At 49.8% G+C, this 16,344-nt stretch overlaps 1 protein-coding gene across 1 annotated transcript in view; it reads right to left on the reverse strand.

Moving 5' to 3' along the window:
- Positions 1 to 16,344, reverse strand: part of ANKRD33B (ankyrin repeat domain 33B) — a 114,820-nt gene that overhangs the window by 31,456 nt on the left and 67,020 nt on the right. The window lies entirely within an intron of this gene.

Consider the following 16,344-nt stretch of genomic DNA (forward strand, 5'->3'; position numbering starts at 1 on the left):
GTTACCTTCCCACACCACATTACTGCGCTACCTTCCCACACCACCATACTGTGCTACCTTACCACACGACCACACTGCGCTACCTGCCCACACCACCGTACTGCATTACCATCCCACACCACATTACTGCACTATCTTCCCACAGCACATTACTGCGCTACCTTCCCACACCACAGTACTGCACTTCCATCCCACACCACCATGCTGCATTACCTTCCGACTCCACCGTACTGCGCTACCTTCCCACACCACCGTACTGTGCTACTTTCCCACACCACCATACTGAGAGAGGGGTGAGAGAAGAGATAGAAGTGGGGGAGACATGGAGAGAGAAGGGGGAGAGACACAGAAAGAGACAAGGGGGAGACACAGAAAGAGAGAAGGGGGGAGACACATAAAGAAAAGGGGTGAGACACAGAAAGAGAAAAGGGGGGAGACACAGAGAGAGAGAAGGGGTAGACAGAAAGAGAAGGGGGAGACAGAGGGAGAGAAGGGGGAGAGAGAGAGAGAGAGAGAAGGGGGAAGACAGAGAGAGGGAAGGGGGGAGACACAGAGAGAGAGAGAAGGGCGGGAGACAGAAAGAGAGAAGGGGGAGACAGAGATAGAGAAGGGGTGAGAGAGAGAGAGAGAGAGAGAGAGAGAGAAGGGGGATACAGAGAGAGAGAAGGGGAAGACAGAGAGAGAGAAGGGGGGGAGACAGAGAGAGAGAAGGGGGGAGACAAAGTGAAAGAATGGGACAGAGAGAGTGAGGGAGGGACAATAGGGGTGAGACACAGAGAGAGGGAGAGACAAAGAGATTGAAATGGGGAAACACAAATAGGGCGGGATGTACTAAAGGGAAAATGCATTTTCGTATTTACTAACACCCGGCCGCCACGTTTTCGCCCATGAGGATGGCGATACCCTATAGAAGCCTATGGGCTTCTTATCGCCGGCCGCATCAACCCGCCGCCTCTGCTGCCCCCCCCCCCACCACCACAGACGTCGATCCCCCCTCCCTCCCGCTAACTTTCCTAAAGGAAGCCTGGACCCAGAAGGTAAACTCCTCCTCCCCCTAACAATGCAGCCAGAGGTCCTTCCGGCTACAGGGAGGAGGAGGCGCCAAGGACAGCCTGCTGCCTGCTTCGTGGCAGGTGAGGAGGTGGAGAGCCCAGGGAGATGACAGAGACCCCCCACACCACTTCACAGGTATCGCTGGGAGCCTCTGTCACCGCATTGTGATGTTGATCGCATATGTTAGTACATATTCGATCAACATCGCTGCGTATGTTAATACATCCCGCCCATAGAGAGAAGAGGGCAGACACAGAGGGGTATATTTACTAAGGTGGGAGATTTTTAGAACTGGTGGTGTTGCCCATAGCAACCAATCAGATTATATCTATTATCTGCTAGAAGCAGCTAGATAAATGGTAAGTAGAATCTGATTGGTTGCCATGGGCAACATCACCAGTTCTAAAAATCTCCCACCTTAGTAAATTTACCCCAAAGAGTGAGAAAGAGAGAAGGAGGCAGACACAGAGAGAGAGAGAGACAAGAGGGCAGACATAGAGAGAGAGAAAAGGGGTCAGACAGAGAGAGAGAGTGAAGGGAGCAGACAGAGAAAGAAAGAAGGGGTAAGACCCACAGAGAGCAAAAGAAGGGGGAAGACCCACAGAGAGAGAAGGGGGAGACCCAGAGAGAGAGAGAAAGGGGAGAGCCACAGAGAGAGAGAACGGGGAGACCCACAGAGAGAGAAGGGGAAGAAACAGAGGTGAGAGAGCGAGAGAAGGGGGAGACAGAGTGAGAGAGGGAGAAGTTTGAGAGAGAGAGTGGGAAGAGAGCGAAGGGGGATACACACAGAGCGAAAGGTGGGATGGAGAGAGAAAGAGAATGAGGGGACACAGAGAGAGAGGAAGAGAAGAGGTGAGAGAGAGAGAGAAGGGAGAGACAGAAAGAAAGAAGTGAGAGAGAGAGAGGGGGGGGATGGGGCAGAAAAAGGGTTGAGACAGGCTTCCCCTAACCCCCCATACAGGTGGCACTTTGTTTACATGTGATCAATCATCCACTAACCTCCCTCTCCACGTACAGGCGGAACTTTGCACCTTCAATAGCAGCGGCTCCCCGTCATTGACGCCAGCAGCAATGGCTCATTGGCGCCGGCAGCAGAGGTTCCCCATATATTGGAACCGGCTGCAGCGGGTCCCCCTCATGGGTGCCAACAGCAGCGGGTCCCCGTCATTGGATTCGGCAGCAGCAGGGCCCTTTTCGTTTGTATCTCGCAGCATTGAGCCACTGCAACAGCAAGTGGCAGCATCCGAGAGGGGGAGGTAACATGAATAGAGGGTCTGCACCGCTTCAGCCCGAGGTGCAGTACATCCACACAGAGACACAGGGAGGTCATTTTACTGTGCCGCACTAGTAGCACTACTGAAGTGTATGTGGGCAGTAGGTGGGGTAAGGGGGTGAATGAGGGAGTGAGCGGGGCATCAGACAGCCACTGATCACTGGTGACAGAATATTTTTTATTTTTCTTGTCACCAATGTCTACCAGCACCATAAGCACCATCCGGGCCTATTTTCATGGGGGGCCTGGAGCTGCAGCTCTACCCGCCCCATTGTTAATCTGTCTATGGGTGTCGTGGACACTCACAGAAGAAGAATCACCTACCTGGCCGGTATTCCAGTGGCGGGATTGTACCCCTGTTGGGATAATGCATGCACAGTAACTCCTCCTCTGGAGAATCAGTATAGAGAGGACAGGCTCATAAAGGACAGGGGGCAAGGAGGGGTGGGCCTGAGGATGGGGATGGGTGGAACAGAGAAAAGAAAGGAGGCAGCTGGGGGTGTTATAGGAGCTGGAGGAGTGGGCCCTGGTCCTAGAGGTGGGAGGGTCTCTCTGGACATTTCTGCCTACTTACTCCAAATGCAGCAGCAGGACAGCTCATGGCTGGGGTAGAGATCAGCCATAGCATCCCAGCATGTACAGCAGCAAAAGGGAGAGCAGTAGGGCGGGCTGGACTCTGCACAGAGGTCGTGGCAGGGAGGTGTTGATGCAGAAGGGGGCGTGCTTAGAACGCTGGAGGCTGCAGAAGAAGGAATATTTGTTTCCTATCTACAGCAGCACAGAGATTTGCAGAAGCTGCAAATTCTGGAGAGTGGGCCTGGAGCTGCAGCTCCATCAGCCCCATTGTTACTCTGATCCTGGCTGTAATTCCCCTCTCCCTCTACCCCTATTTCTTCCCTCTGCCCATCCCGCCCTTACTCCCATTTTACATTGTTTTGTGAAAAATATCTTAATAATTAAAAATCCATATGTAGTTCGCCAAAGTCTGGGCTTTGTGGCTTTCCCACGAAAGCACCCCTCACCCTTTACCCTTATACCTACATCCCCCACCGGACCCATGTGCAACGGGATGAACCTTTGTCTTTCTTATTCCTCACTTCACCCTTTCCTTATTTTATTACCAGGGATAGGTACCTTTCTGATATATTGTTACTTTCTGCGTATCTTTTGATGCTACTCTAGATGTTTTATCCTTCTACAACAGTCATGTAACCCTCCTTTTATACAACTGTCCCTTTCTCACCTCCCCCCAACTACTTTCATTTATTTTTCTTTTCTTTTTATCCTCTCTTTCCCTTCAGTTCCATTTCTTTGTTCTTGTTACAATATTTTTCACATTTGAAAATCATGGATCATTGCTGATAATGCCTGTGTTCATTTGTTCACTCTGTCTACTTTTTTGAGCTCTTTAAATAAAGAATTAAAAAAGAAATTCATATGTAAAATATGGATGAGTGGGTTCGGATTTTGGAAACCCCACCGAACACCCCCGATCCGAGTCGGGAACCGAGTCCAGCTCGGGTTTTCCCACCAGACTCAATTCCCAGAATGAGGCAAAACATCATCATCCTAGTGTCGGATTCTCGCAAGATCCAGACTTTGTATATTTTGCGCCTCCCGCTCCGCCATCTTCACTCCAGTCCTGGAGAGTGTAGCGAGAGAACGTGTCTCCTTAGTGTCTGTGTGGAAAGTGGCATAGCGTGTGGGTTGGCGACCAGCTCTTTTACATCATTCCATGTCTTGTGCTGCATTAGTCCAGTGGTGGTGTCTTGTGCTGCTCAGTCCAGTCACAGAGGTGGTGCCCTGTGCTTCCATAAGTCCAGTGCTGCTGTAAGTCCAGTCCAGTGGTGCTGTCTTGTGCTGTATCAGTCCAGTGGTGGGGTCTTGTGCTGCATCAGTCCAGTGGTGGTGTCCTGTGCTGCTATATATCCAGTGGTGCTGCTATATTAGTCCAGTCCAGTGTTGCTGCAGTCAGGGGCGTATCTACCCATTGGCCGGGATGGCACTTGCCAGGGGCGCCAGCCGAGCAGGGGGTGCCGCCCGATGGTGCCACCCTCGGACAATGGCTGGAATCCCTTAAGCCGTAGTGTCTGGCAATACCTGCTGTGTCGAGCTGCCTGTGCATTGCCTGGGATGGAGGGCGGATGATCGCTCAGCAGGCAGGAGCTGGCACCAGTGTCCGGCACCGCAATGCACTACAGGGAAGAAACTTAAAATAAACTACAACTCCCAGTAATCGCGGTGGGGAGTTCACGGCGGCAAGGGCTGCTGGGAGCTGTAGTTTATTTTCAGTTTCTTTACGTTCTTTTCTTTATGTGGACACTGGCGCTAGCTCCTGCCTGCTGAGCGATCCTCCGTCCTCCATCCCAGGCAACGCGGCACAGACACTATTGCTATCTGCTGGGATGTTGTGGGGTGGGGATTAGGTCTATGTTGTGTGGGGAGGCTATGTATGTGCTGGGAGTGGGAGAGACTACTACTATGTGCTAAGGGCGGACTACAGCTATTTGCTGGGATGGGGACTATGGCTATGTGCTTGAGGAGGTGAGGGACTATGTGCAGGGTGGGGGACTATGGCTATCTATGCTGGCAAGGAACTATTGTTATGTGATGGGAGGGGGTGGGGACTACTGTATGACTGTGCTGGGAGAGGTGGAGACTATGGCTATGTGCTGTGGGGACAACGGCTATTGCCTGGGGAGGTGGGGGCTATGGCTATGTGCTGGGAGGGGGAAGGGGACAATGACTATATGACTGTGGGGGCTTATCTGGCACTGTGGGGGCATATCTAGCACTGTGGGGGCATATCTGGCACTATGAGGGCATATCTAGTACTGTGGGGGCATGTGTATCTGGCAATGTGGGGCAAACCTGGCAACGTGGGGGCATATCTGGCACTGTGGGGGCTTATGTGTATCTAGCACTGTGGGAGCATATCTAACACCGTGGGGGCTTATCTGACACTGTGGGGGCATATGTTTATCTGGCACTGTGGGGGCATGTGTGTTTCTGGTAACGTGGGGGCATATGTGTATCTGGCACTGTGGGGGCATATGTATATCTGGCACTATTGGGGGCATATGTGTATCTGGCACTGCACTATTAGGGTCATATGTGTATCACACCCTCATTTTCATTGGCCATGCCCCATGTGGCCACACCCATTTTTCGTCATGCGTGTGCCGAAGGCATGCTCACACAGTGCCACTAGGGATTTTTTTCTACTTGCACCAGTGAGTAGTGCGTTGCACTGCACTTCTTTGCACTACTGCTTGATTATACTATCTGACCTTGGGTGGCATTGCCTCCTCAGCCAGGCCAGGCACTGCTGATGTCTCCTCAGTGTTATAAGAATTACTGTGTGGGCATAATGTGTAAAGGGAACTGCTACTGTGTGGGCATGATGTACTGTGTAGCGTAATTTGAATTGGGGGAAATATTGTATGGTCATGCTCCTTTCCCACAAGATCATGTCCCTTTTTTGCACATGCACCTTACCTATTTCAAATATGGGGGGCGCCAGTCCCTTACTTTGCCAGGGGTGCCCGGACCCCTAGATACACCCCTGGCTGCCATATAAGTCCAGTACAGTGGTGCTCGCGTATAAGTCCAGTGGTACTGCGGTATAAGTTCAGTGGTACTGCCGTATAAGTCCAGCAGTACTTCCGTGTAAGCCCAGCGTTACAATCGTATAAGTCCAGCAGTACAGCCATATAAGTCCAGCAGTACAGCCATATAAGTCCAGCGGTACTGCCGTATAAGTCCAGCGGTACTGCCGTATAAGTCCAGCGGTACAGCTGTATAAGTCCACTGGTACTGCTGTATATGTCCAGTGTTACTGCCGTATAAGTCCAGTGGTGCTGTCCTGTGCTGTATATTATTTACTCCAAATAAAGAGGTCATTAATATTGAATCCAAATAATTTTTACAGGGTATGCCCTGTGTGGTGTAGGGGTATGCTCTCCTGTGCTGCATATTATTATAAAAACTCCAAATAAAAGGGTTATTATCCAAATAATTTTTACAGGCTTTACCATGTGTGTGTGGTGTAGGGGTATGCTCTCCTGTGCCGCATATTGTTTTATAACTCCAGAAAATAATAGAGAACAAAAATTTGGAGAATAAGATAGGGAGAGATCAAGAACCACTTCCTCCTAGTGCTGAAGCTGCTGCCACTAGCCATGACATAGACGATGAAATGCCATCAATGTCGTCTGCCAAGGCCGATGCCCAATGTCATAGTAGAGGGCATGTAAAATCCAAAAATCCAAAGTTCAGTAAATTGACCAAAAAAAATAAATTTAAATCGTCTGAGGAGAAACGTAAACTTGCCAATATGCCATTTACGACACGGAGTGGCAAGGAATGGCCTAAGGCCCTGGCCTATTTTCATGACTAGTGATTCTGCTTCACATGACTATGGAAGCCCTCATCCTCCCGCTAAAAAACTGAAAAGAGTTAAGCTGGCAAAAACACAGCAAAGAACTATGCATTCTAAGATGGTATCACAAATCCCCAAGGAGAGTCCAAGTGTGTTGGCGGTTGTGATGCCTGACCTTCCCAACACTGGATGGGAAGAGGTGGCTCCTTCCACCATTTACACTCCCTCTGCCTGTGCTCGAAGGAGCACCCACAGTCCAGTTTCTGATATTCACATTGAAGATGTCACTGCTGAAGTAGACTAAGATGAGGATATGGGTGTAGCTGGTGCTGAGGAGGAAGTTAACGAGGAGGATTCTGATGGAGATGTGGTTTGTTTAAATCAGGCACTGGGGGAGACAGTTGTTGTCCGTGGGATGAATAAGCACATTGTCATGCCTGGGCAGAAGACAAAAACATCCACCTCTTCGGTCTGGAATTATTTCTATCCAAATCCGGACTACTGTCTTGCCATACAGTATGTACCTTATGTAAAGGTGTAATAAGTAGTAGGGGTAAGGACGTTAACCACCTAGGAACATCCTCCCTTATACGTCACCTGCAGCGCATTCATAAAAAGTCACTGTCGAGTTCAGAAACTGTGGTTAAGGCCATAAGCAGTTCAGGGACACCTAAATCTCTTTGTCCTGTTGTATCCAAGCACCTGCAAACCACACCAGCAACTCCCTCCTCGTCAATTTCCTCCTCAATCAGGATCGTAAGTAGTCCTGTAGGCCATGTCACTGGCATGACTGACTCCTTTCCTATCCGGGATTCCTCGGGAGGATCCTGCATTGCTACGCCTACTGCTGCTGCTGCTGTTGCTGCTGGGAGTCGTTCATCATCTTGGAGAAGAAGTTGGAACACCACTACTTCTTTCACTAAGCAATTGACCGTCCAACAGTCCTTTGCGAGGAGGATGAAGTACGACAGCAGTCATCCTGTTGCAAAGCGGATAACTGAGGCCTTGACTGCTATGTTGGTGTTAGACGTGCGTCCGGAATCTGCCATTAGTGCAGTGGGATTTAGACAATTGACGGAGGTAGTGTATCCCTGTTACCAAATCCCATCTAGATTCTTCTTCACTAGGCAGGCGATACCGGGAATGTACAGATACATGAGAAAAAGTGTCCTCAGTGTCCTAAAATAGGCAGTTGTACCCACTGTCCACTTAACCACGGACATGTGAACAAGCGGAACAGGGCAGACTAAGGACTATATGACTGTGACAGCCCACTGGGTAGATGTATCGCTTTGCGCAGCAACAACAGCAGCGGCACCAGTAGCAGCATCTCAGAAATGCCAGCTCATTCCAAGGCAGGCTACGCTATGTAACACCAGGTTCAGTAAGAGGCACACCGCCGACAACCTCTTAGAGAAACTGAGGGAAATCATCGCCCAATGGCTTACCCCCACCTAGACTCTCCTGGGTATTTGTGATATCAGACAATGCTACCAATAGTGGGGGTTATTCAGACTCGATCGTACGCTGCCTTTTTTTGCAGCCGTGCATCGGGTCTGAACAGGGCATGCTTAAAGACCGCAATGCACAGGTGCGTCGCCGGGCAGCAACAAAAAGAACGAAGAACGCGTTCGCAGCTGCAAACGCAAGAAGATTGACAGAAAGAGGCCGCCCGGGGGTGTAAAAACTCACCCTTTTCTGGGAGTGTCCAGGAAAACGCAGGCGTGCTTTGCCGTTCCTGATGTCAGCTACAGCAAGGATCATCGCAGAGGCTGAGTAAGTCTTGAGCTGTGCAGAGACTGCACAAACAGTTTGCTTGTGCAGCTCTCTGCACAAGTGAATGCATCACTGCAAAGCCATTACCCCCTCCCCTGTAGGCGGCGATTACCTGGTCGCAGCAGTGCAAAAAAATAGCCTGCGTGCGACCAGGTCTGACCATTGTGTGGGCATTAAATCAGGGCAAATTCCAACATGTCACATGTTTTGCTCACACAATAAATTTGGTGGTGCAGCATTTTTGGAGAAATGACAGGGCCGTACAAGAGACGCTTTTGGTTGCCCGAAAAATTTCGGGACATTTTTGCCATTCAGCGACTGCGTGCTAAAGACTGGAACTCCAGAAAACACTCTTGAACCTGCCCTGCCATCACCTAAAGCAAGAGGTTGTAACGCGGTGGAAATCAACACTCTATGGGGGTAATTCCAAGTTGATTGCAGCAGGATATTTTTTAGCAGTTGGGCAAAACCATTTGCACTGCAGGGGGGGGGCAGATATAACATTTGCAGAGAGAGTTAGATTTGGGTGGGTTATTTTGTTTCTGTGCAGGGTAAATACTGGCTGCTTTATTTTTAAACTGCAATTCAGATTGCAGATTGAACACACCACACCCAAATCTATCTCTCTCTGCACATGTTATATCTGCCCCCCCTGCAGTGCACATGGTTTTGCCCAACTGCTAAAAAATTTCCTGCTGCGAGCCTGCGATCAACTTGGAATTACCCCCTATATGCTTCAGAGGATGGAGGAGCAGCAAAAGGCCATTCAAGCCTATACATCCACCTATGACATAGGCAAAGGAGGGGGAATGCACCTGAGTCAAGAGCAGTGGAGATTGATTTCCGTGTTGTGCAAGGTTCTCCAACCTTTCGAACTTGCCACACATGAAGTCAGTTCAGACACTGCCAGCTTGAGTCAGGTCATTCCCCTCATCAGGCTTTTGCAGAAATAGCTGGAGAAAGTGAAAGAGGAGCTAAGACGGAGTGATTCCGCTCGGTATATGGGACTTGTGGATGAAGCCCTTCATTTGCTTTGCAGGGATCTGAGGGTGGTCAATCTGTTGAAATCAGAGCACTACATTTTGGCCACCGTGATCGATCCTAGGTTTAAAGCCTACCACGTCTGTCTTTCCGGCAGACACAAGCCTGCAGAGGTGCAAAGACCTGCTGGTGAAAACACTGTCAGCTGAACTGGAACCTGACACGGAAACAGCTCCTTCTTCATTTACTCTCACAACTGGGGCTGCCAGGAAACAACTTAGATATCCGATCCTAACCAACCCGCTGGCGGTGATGCGGGGCAGGCATGACCAACTTTGGACTTTTGAACTGGTCCAGACTGAAGGACCTGCAAACAATTTCTGACATGTCTACTGTCACTGCATATGTTGCTATCACCATTGAAAGAATCGCGGAGGATTTAATTGGTGACAGCATCCAAGTAGACATGTCAGTACCTGTACTGGCAGGAAAAAGAGCCCATTTGGAGGCCCCTGTACAAACTGGCTCTATTTTACTTAAGTTGCCCCCCCTCCAGTGTGTACTGTGAAAGAGTTTTTAGTGCAGCCGGTAACCTTGTCAGCGATAAGCGTAAGAGGTTACTTCAACACAAAGTGGAGAAGATGATGTTCATCAAAATGAATTATCAATTCTTCCGGGAAGACCAGCCAAAAGAAAGTACAGAGGGACCTGTGGTGGTGGATTCCAGTGGGGACAAATTAATACGCTGTGAGGATGTACACAACACTGAAGGTGGTGAGGAATTGGTTGATGAGGATGAGAACATCTTGCCTCTGTAGAGCCAGTTTGTGCAGGGACAAGTTAATTGACAGCTTGTTTTGTGGGGGCCCAAACGAACCAATCATTTCAGCCACAGTCGTGTGGCAGACACTGGCGCTGAAATGATTGGTTTGTTAAAATGTGCGTGTCCTGTTTATACAACTTCAGGGTGGGTGTGAGGATGGATGAGAGGGCCCAAGGACAATTCAATCTTGCACCTCTTTTTTTCCTTTGCATTATGTGCTGGTTGGGGCCTAGTTTTTCAAACTGCCATCCTGTCTGCCACTCCTAGATGGGCCACGTGCTTGTGCCGCCCATTTATGTCGCTTAGCATACTCATCCAGCCACCTTGGTGCAACCTTTTGGCCTAAAAACTATATTGTGAGGTGTTCAGAATGGACCGGAAATGAGTGGAAATTAATGTTATGGAGGTTAATAATAGCATAGGAACAAAAAAAAAACAAAAAAAAACAAATTCTGTGATTTTAGCTGTTTTATGCTTTTTTCCTCAAAAATTTCAGATCCAAAACCAAAACCCGCAAGGATGGTTTTGGCAAAACCAATCCAGATCCAAAACATGAAGAAAGATCCAAAACCAAAACCAAAACACAAAACACAAAAAGTGCCCGGTGCACACCCCTATGTAAAATAAAATAAGATTTTACTCACCGGTAAATCTATTTCTCGTAGTCCGTAGTGGATGCTGGGGACTCCGTAAGGACCATGGGGAATAGACGGCTCCGCAGGAGACTGGGCACATCTAAAGAAAGCTTTAGGACTATCTGGTGTGCACTGGCTCCTCCCCCTATGACCCTCCTCCAAGCCTCAGTTAGGACACTGTGCCCGGAAGAGCTGACACAATAAGGAAGGATTTTGAATCCCGGGTAAGACTCATACCAGCCACACCAATCACACCATATAACTCGTGATAGGAACCCCGGTTAACAGTATGATAACAATGGAACCTCTGAATAGATGGTTCGCAATAACAACCCGATTTGTGTAACAATAACTATTTACAAGTATTGCAGACAATCCGCACTTGGGATGGGCGCCCAGCATCCACTACGGACTACGAGAAATAGATTTACCGGTGAGTAAAATCTTATTTTCTCTGACGTCCTAGTGGATGCTGGGGACTCCGTAAGGACCATGGGGATTATACCAAAGCTCCCAAACGGGCGGGAGAGTGCGGATGACTCTGCAGCACCGAATGAGAGAACTCCAGGTCCTCCTCAGCCAGGGTATCAAATTTATAAAATTTTGCAAACGTGTTTGCCCCTGACCAAGTAGCAGCTCGGCCAAGTCGTAAAGCCGAGACCCCTCGGGCAGCCGCCCAAGATGAGCCCACCTTCCTTGTGGAATGGGCTTTTAGAGATTTAGGCTGCGGTAGTCCCACCGCAGAATGCGCAAGCTGAATAGTGCTACAAATCCAGCGCGCTATAGTCTGCTTAGAAGCAGGAGCACCCAGCTTGTTGGGTGCATCTAGGATAAACAGCGAGTCAGTTTTTCTGACTCCAGCCATCCTGGAAATATAATTTTTCAGGGCCCTGACTATGTCCAGTAACTTGGAATCCTCCAGGTCCCTAGTAGCCGCAGGCACCAATAATAGGTTGGTACAAGTGAAAACCTGATACCACCTTCGGGAGAAAGTGAGGACGAGACCTCAACTCTGCCCTATCCATATGGAAAGTCAGGTAAGGGCTTTTTTATGACAAAGCCGGCAATTCTGACACATGCCTGGCCGAAGCCAGAGCCAACACATGACCACTTTTCATGTGAGATATTTCAATCCACGGTTTTAAGTGGCTCAAACCAATGTGATTCCAGGAACTCCAAAACCACATTGAGATCCCAAGGTGCCACTGGGGCACCAAGAAGGGGCTGAATATGCAGCACTCCCTTACAACGTCTGAACTTCAGGCTGACATCCTTCCTGGCTTTGATCAGGATAAGAATGACTACCTCCGGAATGCCTTTTTCACTCAGGATCCGGTGTTCAACCGCCATGCCGTCAACGCAGCCGCGGTAAGTCTTTGAACAGACAGGGCCCCTGCTGCAGTAGATCCTGTCTGAGTGGCAGAGGCCATGGGTCCTCTGAGATCATCTCTTGAAGTTCCGGGTACCAAGCCCTTCTTGGCCAATCCGAAACAATGAGTATAGTTCTTACTCCTCTTTTTCTTATTATCCTCAGTACCTTGGGTATGAGAGGGAGAGGAGGGAACACATAAACCGACTGGTACACCCGCGGTGTCACTAGAGCGTCCACAGCGATCGCCTGAGGTTCCCTTGACCTGGCGCAATATCTTTTTTATTGAGGCGGGATGCCATCATGTCCACCTGTGGTCTTTCCCAACGGTTTACTAGCATTTGGAAGACTTCTGGATGAAGTCCCTATTCTCCCGGGTGGAGTCTGCTGCGGAAGTCTGCTTCCCAGTTGTCCACTCCCGGAATGAACACTGCTGCCAGTGCTACCACATGATTTTCTGCCCAAACGGGGAATCCTTGTGGCTTCTGCCATTGCCCTCCTGCTTCTTGTGCCGCCCTGCCTGTTTACATGGGCGAGCGCCGTGATGTTGTCTGATTGGAACAGTACGGCTGGTGAAGCAGGGGCCTTGTTTTGCTTAGGGCCTTGTAAATGGCTCTTATCTCCAGAAAATTTATGTTAAGTGAAAACTCCTGTTTGGACCATAGTCCTTGGAATTTTATTCCCTGTGTGACTGCACCCCAGCCCCGAAGGCTGGCATCCGTGGTCACCAGGACCCAGTCCTGTATTCCGAATCTGCGGCCCTCTAGTAGATGAGCCCTCTGCAGCCACCACCGCAGCGACACCCTGGTTCTTGCCGACCGGGTTATCCGCTGCTGTATCTGGAGATGGGACCCGGACCATTTGTCCAACAGGTCCCACTGGAAAATCCTTGCGTGGAACTTTCCGAATGGAATTGCTTCGTACGAAGCTACCATTTTTTCCCAGGACTCGTGTGCATTGATGTACCGACACCTGTCCCGGTCTTAGGAGGTTTCTGACTAGAGATGACAACTCCTCGGCTTTTTCCATTGGAAGAAACACTTTTTTCTGGTCTGTTTCCATAATCATTCCCAGGAACAGAAGACGTGTCGTCGGGACCAGCTGTGACTTTGGAATTGAGAATCCAGTCCTGCTGTTGCAGCACTTCCCGAGAAGTGCTACCCCCTTACCAACTGTTCCTTGGACCTCGCCTTTATCAGGAGAACGTCCAAGTACGGGATAATTAAAACTCCCTTCTTGCGAAGGAGTATCATCATTTCGGTCATTACCCTGGTAAAGACCCTCGGTGCCGTGGATAATCCAAACGGCAGCGTCTGGAACTGATAGAGACAGTCCTGTACCACAACCTTGAGGTACTCCTGGTGAGGAGGGTAAATGAGGACATGCAGGTAAGTATCCTTGATGTCCAGAGAGACCCTGTAATCCCCCTCGTCCAGGTTCGCAATAATCGCCCTGAGCGATTCCATCTTGCACTTGAATCTTTTGTTATATGTGTTCACGGATTTTTTTATATTTAAGATGGGTCTCACCGAACCGTCCGGTTTCGGTACCACAAACATTGTGGAAAAGTAACCCTTTTCCTGTTGAAGGAGGGGTACCTTGATAATCACTTGCTGTGAATACAGTTTTTTGGATTGCCACCAACACTGCCTCCCTGGCAGAGGGAGTTGCCGGTAAGGCAGATTTTAGGAAACGGCGGGGGGGGAGACGTCTCGAATTCCAGCCTGTACCTCTGAGATGCTGTTTGAAGAACCCAGGGATCCACCTGTGAGAGAGCCCACTGTGCGCTGAAATTTCTGAGACGGGCCCCCACCATACCCGGGTCCGCCTGAGCAGCCCCAGCGTCATGCTGTGGACTTACCAGACGCAGGGGAGGACTTCTGCTCCCGGGAACTAGCTGTGTGCTGCAGCTTTTTCCCTCTACCTTTTCCTCTTGGCAGAAAAGATGAGCCTCTAGCTCTCTACTTTTCTGGGGCCGAAGGGACTGTACCTGATAATACAGTGCTTACTTTTGCTGTGGGGTAGCTTGTGGCAAAAGTTTTAATTTCCCAGCCGTAGCTGTGGAAACGAGGTCTGAAAGACCATTCCGCAAACAGTTCCACCCCCTTCTAGGGCAAACTTCCATGTGCCGTTTTAAATCGGCATCGCCCGACCATTGCCGAGTCCATAACCCCCGTCTGGCGGCAATGGTTTTACATAGCGCTTATTAGTGATGCCAGTCGGCAAATATCCCTCTGTGCATCACGCATGTATAAGACAGCGTCTTTTATATGCTCTATTTTCAGCAAAATATTGTCCCTATCTATAGTATAAATATTATCCGACAGGGAATCTGACCACGCAGCTGCCGCACTGCACATCCATGCCGAGGCAATAGCAGGTCTCAATATAATGCCCGTGTGTGTGTATATAGCTTTAAGGGTAGTTTTCTGCTTTCTATCAGCAGGTCCTTCAGGGCGGCCGTATCCGTGATGGTAGTGCCACCTTTTTTAATAAGCGTGTAACCGCTTTTTCTACCCTAGGGGTTATTTCCCAACGTGACCTATCCTCTGGCGGAAAAGGGTACGCTGCTTTAGAAATGATCAATTTCTTATCGGGGGAAGTCCACGCTTCCTCACACACCTCATATCAATTTCTCAGATGCAGGAAAACTACTGGTAGTTTTCTGTCACCAACATAATACCCTTTTTTGTGGTATCTGGGGTATTATCAGAAATGTGTAATACATTTTTCATTGCCTCAATCATGTAACGGGTGGCCCTATTGGAAGGTACACTAGTCTCATCGTCGTCGACACTGGAGTCGGTATCCGTGTCAACATCTGTGTCTGCCATCTGAGGTAGCGGGCGTTTTAGAGCCCCTGATGACATGTGAGACGCTTGGACAGGCACAAGCTGAGCAGCCGGCTGTCCTATGTCGTCAAACCTTTTATGTAAGGAGTTGACACTGTCACGTAATTCCTTCCATAAGTCCATCCACACCGGTGTCGACCCCGCAGGGGGGTGACATCCCATTCACAGGCATTTGCTCCGCCTCCACATCATTATCCTCATCATACATGTCGACACAGCAGTACTGACACACAGCACACACACAGGGAATGCTCTGACAGAGGACAGGACCCCACAAAGCCCTTTGGGGAGACAGAGGGAGAGTATGCCAGCACACACCAGAGCGCTATATACCACAGGGATATCACTATACAGAGTGTTTTTCCCTTATAGCTGCATAATATATTTATACTGCGCCTAATTTGTGCCCCCCCTCTCTTTTTAACCCTTTTCTGTAGTGCAGGACTGCAGGGGAGAGCCAGGGAGCGATCCCTCCAGCAGAGCTGTGAGGAAAAATGGCGCCAGTGTGCTGAGGGAGATGGCTCCGCCCCTTTTTCGGCGGGCTTTCTCCCGCTATTTTATCGTTTCTGGCAGGGGTTAATATACACCTATATAGCCTCTGGGGCTATATATGGTGTTAGTTTTGCCAGCCAAGGTGTTATTATTGCTGCTCAGGGCGCCCCCCCCCCCAGCGCCCTGCACCCATCAGTGACCGCAGTGTGTGGTGTGCATGAGGAGCAATGGCGCACAGCTGCAGTGCTGTGCGCTACCTTGGAGAAGACAGAAGTCTTCAGCCGCCGATTTTCCGGACCACCTTCTTGTTTCTGGCTCTGTAAGGGGGGCGGCGGCGCGGCTCCGGGAACGGACGACGAGGTCGGGTCCTGTGTTCGATCCCTCTGGAGCTAATGGTGTCCAGTAGCCTAAGAAGCCCAAGCTACCACCACTTAGGTAGGTTCGCTTCTTCTCCCCTTAGTCCCTCGTTGCAGTGAGCCTGTTGCCAGCAGGTCTCACTGAAAATAAAAAACCTAAATTATACTTTCTTCTAGGAGCTCAGGAGAGCCCCTAGTGTGCATCCAGCTCAGCCGGGCACAGAAATCTAACAGAGGCTTGGAGGAGGGTCATAGGGGGAGGAGCCAGTGCACACCAGATAGTCCTAAAGCTTTCTTTAGATGTGCCCAGTCTCCTGCGGAGCCGTCTATTCCCCATGGTCCTTACGGAGTCC

This window comes from Pseudophryne corroboree, chromosome 5, assembly GCF_028390025.1.
Source record: "Pseudophryne corroboree isolate aPseCor3 chromosome 5, aPseCor3.hap2, whole genome shotgun sequence".
NCBI lineage: Eukaryota > Metazoa > Chordata > Amphibia > Anura > Myobatrachidae > Pseudophryne > Pseudophryne corroboree.